Source organism: Melanostigma gelatinosum (assembly GCF_949748355.1).
Source record: "Melanostigma gelatinosum genome assembly, chromosome: 19".
NCBI lineage: Eukaryota > Metazoa > Chordata > Actinopteri > Perciformes > Zoarcidae > Melanostigma > Melanostigma gelatinosum.
In genome coordinates, this window is record NC_136652.1 from 6,169,635 (window position 1) to 6,175,085 (window position 5,451).

A 5,451-nucleotide genomic window follows, 5' to 3' on the forward strand; every position below is an offset into this window, starting at 1 on the left:
CATTATCAGGTCAAGAAAACTTTCCTTACCTAGTGAAACCAACACGCATCTCTGCATTATTGCAGCTCACAGTTTCAAGTTAAAATAACTTAACCATGTGCATACAACTTGCCATTTCAAGTTAAGAGGATTTAAATTCTAAATTGGTTTCAACTTACATATAAAAGTTAACTGCAAGTTTGCTTTGTCAGAAAATAAAAAAAATGAAATCACCCATAATTCTTACTGCCGATTTAAAAATATAGCATTTATTTGATGAAAAGATACACAAGCTTGAACATTGTGTTTAAGTACATCTCACACATGCAGACACTAAATAGCTGTGTTTAAAACAATGTTACCACATACAAGTGGAGGCAATCTGAGAGAATGGGGTTGTGGACATTTTATGGACCTCTTTTAACTATCTCACATTTGTCACAATACAACTGTGAGATAATTAAAAGAGGTTCATAAAATCATCCACAAAAATGTTGCATACTAGTACCTTAAACAGGCCATAACATCAATACAGTCATGTTCAACACATAATATTAACATATAACTTATGTTGACAACTAGAAGTGTTGAGGTAAGGTACTATGAGGCAAAATGTGAGATAATTAATAGTGTCATAAAATCTCAATACAAACACAGAAAAAGGGCATGACTTAATCGCATACTTTGAGAAAGGGGGAATGAGAGAAGAGATGCAGAGGTAAAATGTGGGATACTGGGAACTTTATAAAACAATTCTTAAGATTTTCTTTGTGTTTTCGTTATAAAAGTTAGTGTATCGCGAAAGTTACCACAGCCACATTGAAGACTTCCAAAGGAAATGCATCATGCAGAGTGCCTTCGTGTCCAATCAACAGTCCAACCTGCATTCCTTTCATGATCACGTCAAGGTTTTCTCCATGGGCCTGAAGATGTATAAAGACATTCAAATCTTAACCGACATCACCAAATTTAAAACATAACTGCCACTCTAATTAATAGACTATAATTTATTTATTTTTTCCAATAATTTGAAGACTTATAATATCATCAGCTCTGCTGCAGTAAAGCTACCATTACCAGCTCAACCAATAGTAATAGACAGGGAGAGCGCTGAAGGGTATGGTAATAACTAATGAACATGAAAATGTTACCATTGTCACATTACAAAAATTTAGTGCAGTAAAGGTGTAAATACAGTTTCTTACGTCACACATCCGGATTATGTCGGTGGAATCCTCTGAAAGATAGCATGGAAGACCAAGCAAGGCGGCTGTTCTTCGGTTTTGGTTTGTGTCCTAAAAGAACAGGCAAGAGTAGATTAATGTGACACCAAAGCTATAATCCTAATTTTAATACACAATAACAACAAACTTGTTTTCAACACAGTACATACCTCCTTTTGCAGACACTGCAGCACACCGCCCAGACGCAATCTCATACTCGATGAAACACCTGCTTTGTACAGCTCTAGAAGACTTGGCACCAAGGCATCGAGTCCATCCAGGAATGACTCCAGCAGGTCTTTAGTGACAATCCTACTGAACTCGGCACTCAGCTGAAACAGACAGATGACAAAATGCAGAGAAATATGTATGAGTGAGGGAAAATAAGAGCAGTATTGAAATGAAAATACAGGATTTATATGCTATACTCAGTTGGCAAAACATTACCTGTCTTTCACTAAACAATGCAGGCCATCTGTCCATGACTGCAGAGATGAGTGGCTCGTTACCAATGATTTCACTTCTTCTTTGCGAGAATGTTGCAATCATCAGATCATCCAGAAGCTGTGAATCTGGTTCTTTCTTCTGCACTTCTAGAAGCATGGTCTCGCGATCCTTCTCAGATTTACTGGCAGTTTGTCCCTCAGGTGGCTCTGGCAAGAAATGGATCTCTCCCTTTTTTGACCTTCTTTCAGATGTTCCTTAAAATGTCTTTTAAGTTCAGCTTGGTTTTGAAATGTCTTCAAACATTCATCATAAATACAGACAAGGCCTAAACACCTACGATGATGTCCATGATGCTGTTTATAATGCTGGATTATTTTTCCTTGTCCATTGGAGGAGAATGCACAAAACTTACATTTCCACGTCATGAACTGGACATTCTTGATGATATCTGTAAACAGAAAAAAATTAATGAATTGCATGTTTAGTGAAAAAAGCAAATATATGTATTCAACACAAATACAACATTTATTTCCTTTATGATTAAATTATCAATCTTTACAATTTCAAAATACTTAAAACAAAAACAGGGATCAAGTGATTTTGAAGCAAACATCCTCGAGATTAGAAAAAAAGGATAAACCGATTCATACATCTAATTTTTAAATACACTTATTCAGTTTATTGAGTTAGCTAAATCGTGTGCAGTATAATAATAGCCCTGCAAGAGTTTCAAACTTGATGATGGTTAAAATATTCAGTTTTAGCTTTGTTTTGTTATAAGTGAGACAATAGATTGTGATGTTGAAATGTATTACATTTACTTGTAGAGAGTACGAGAACCGCCTCTCAATATAATCCAATTCAACAGCGCAAGTCTCAGGAATGAGTAAAGGAAGTCTCTGAAACCCTCCAACCTGTCAAAGATTACTAGAATAATACGTATATAATTTATTGTTTAATTGTTAGTATCAACTTGTTTGTAGACCATTTAGTGCCAGGCCCTAACCTGCATAATATATATCATTATGTATGTCAAGTCTAAACATTACAAAAACAAACTACATAAAGTTGTACTTTTCAACAGTTAACATTAAACTGGCTAACAGCACTATGGCCTCACTGATCCTGTCTGCTGATGTGGAGACACACTGCTGGTAATAGGAGGGGCCGGTTGTAACAAAATGTCAACTGTTTGGCGACCCTTCACTGAACAAGGCTCAACTATTTGCGTTTAACCTACAATTGACGTTCGACATAGTTAATTCAACCATTTGCCAGCTCCGTTTGTCTGTGTAAACATACCAGTGATGAAGCGAGTTGACTGCAGAGGGGAGCGGTCAAATACACGTGTCTGAATAATTCATATCGTCTCTACTGGAGGATTTGTTGTCATTTTAAATAAATGTTTTTACTCTACGACAGGAGTAAACTATAACTAAAAGTCCGTCTCTTCATCTCTGTGCAGTTTCTACTCTGCTGTCCGCGGAGTTCAGCATACTCTCGTACAAACATGCACGTGCGCGCGCACACACACACACACACACACACACACACACAGCAGAGAGAGAGAGAGAGCGAGAGAGAGCGAGAGAGGGAGGGTCGGTCAAAATGTCCGCTTTCCAGTCTTTGCTCTGAATGCAGTTGCGTTCCTAATGAGCGGCATGCTCCGCATTAATATAACGTTAAGTAACGTTACTGGCATTAAAATATAATATAACGAGGAGCAAAGCATAGGCAGCGACTCAGCCATTCAATGTGAATCCATCAGGCATGAGCTACTTTAAGACAGTAACGTTAGTGGAGGCTAGCAAACTTGCTGACTAATGTTAGCTAGCTAGCTAGCTAGCTCGTTTTTCACTTGGGGGGGGTGGAGGTGTTCAGCGAAAAACTTCAGTGGCACATATAATAATGAATAAAAAATAATATTGCGGTCACATTAAGAATTAACCAATAGTTTATACTTCTACATTAAATACGTTTTATTAAAAGCACTACAGATTAAATAGGTCCACCATTTATCATTTTAAAAGTTCGCGGGCAAAACAGACCGGGGAAACTGTTAAACTAGCTAAACATCAAGACCACACATTTAGCCTTTAAAAAGCCCGACCTACACAACTGTGTTACATTACTAACGTTACACATGATATTAATTAGGAAAAATACTCAAAGTCATAATTTAAACTCACCTCTGTGTGCTGAAGCCCAGCGAAAAAAAATCCACACTGCGCTCTGTTCTGTCCGCTCTTCTTGTTGCAGGCAGAAAGTAACGTACTCTTCCTCCGCCTCGAGTCATTGGCCGTTGTCAGGTATATAGTGCCCCTCCGCCGGTGGCAATAGTCCTTTCTTGTTTACCACAAAATGCCGATATTTTTATTGGAATTTAAGTATGTGACTTATCTGCAGTGTTTAACCAGTAGATTATGTAAAAGCTTCAACCTGGCCATGGTTTAAAAAAGAAAGTTTCCCTAAAACTCAAACATTGCAGCAAATGTTTTTTTTCATTCCCCACTCCCGCCTTCTGTCTCTTTTTTTTTTTTTTTACTGATAACTTAAAATCACAAGTTCAATCAAAACTTCAAAATCTCAAAAAGTCAACACAATGAATTACTGTAAGTTTACCTTTCAAGAACTTGAACAGCTGAGTTCAAAATGTAAAATGTGTCAGAGCTCTTTGAGTTAAAGAGAAGAAGTAAGTGGACATAACTAAACAGGGCTGTGCTGTTTTACAGTGTACTGGGATGTTTGCTGAAATTGATAGGATGGCCCGACCTAGAACATGTTCCACCAGCCACCACTGCGTCTAAATCAGCGGTTCCCAAACTTTTTAGGCCGCGCACCCCCTTCTACATCCCGACCGGGTTCGCGCACCCCCCCCCCCCCCCCTTAAGAAAAAAAAGAAAAAAAAGAAGCAACAGAGCCTTTTAAGCCTTCATAGCCGCATAAGAATGGGACCAATGAGAGAACAGTTTGCTCGCGCGTGGCATTTGTTTACAAGATGTAGTCCGCTGTTAAATGTTGCAGTGTGAACACAAACCGAACAAAGGAGCAACTGCAACAAAGCAAACAAACTGAAGGTGTGAAAACGCCCTGAAACACTGCAACAAAGTTTCAATAACTTTCAGTGACACAAGGCGTCACTTTTAAAGAGCAATACGGATGCGAGCACACACGCACAGGCTCAGAGGCAGATTATCACATTTAATTTACAATTAATGAGCGACTAATGCGCCAGGATGTCTTCGGACAAAGCATCGATGCGGCGACACAGTGTTGTTGGACACCAGGATCATGCACAACTTTTTTGATTCTTTCTCCCCAATCATACATTCCACCATCTCTCTGGCAGCTGGCAAGCTCACGTCTTCGCCGATTGTGTGCGGTAGCCCCTTTCTCGCTATTCTGTAACCAGATATGAAGCCCGTATAGTGCGTCATTTATAGACCAACACATGAATGAGACTCCAGTTGTTTTTGGCTGTTTTGTAACTCCTCCAATTTCGATATAAACAATGTAAGGTGCTTTTGACTTGCACTGGCATGCTTGGTGTTCAGGTGGCGACGTAAATAAGAGCTTCAGACTGTTAGCCAGAACCTCACTGCACACCACGCACTGTGGCTTTGGGGAATCTGCGTTGCCAATCCAAGTGAAGCCCAGACACACATACTTTTCATCATATTTCCTCTTTTTTTCCCAGTCTGATGCTCACTCTCGTTTCCTCTTTTTTCACCTTGACTCCGCGATGGGCCGATGTGCTCCCGATTTGTCTGTGCTATCCCTTCCTCCTTTTCGGTCTCCTCCG

The 5,451-nt window shown here is 39.2% G+C and overlaps 2 long non-coding RNA genes across 2 annotated transcripts; both read right to left on the reverse strand.

The window, feature by feature from the left end:
* Nucleotides 1–233: 233 nt before the first annotated feature.
* On the reverse strand, nt 234–1,401 carry LOC306793428. The gene is made up of 3 exons (XR_013772882.1): nt 1,373–1,401; nt 1,185–1,274; nt 234–902 (listed from the first exon to the last, which is right to left on the reverse strand). It is a non-coding gene; the product is annotated as an uncharacterized lncRNA (long non-coding RNA).
* A 15-nt stretch (nt 1,402–1,416) lies between these two features.
* LOC306793429 lies at nt 1,417–3,887 on the reverse strand. The gene is made up of 3 exons (XR_013772883.1): nt 3,839–3,887; nt 1,650–2,097; nt 1,417–1,534 (listed from the first exon to the last, which is right to left on the reverse strand). It is a non-coding gene; the product is annotated as an uncharacterized lncRNA (long non-coding RNA).
* Nucleotides 3,888–5,451: the final 1,564 nt, after the last annotated feature.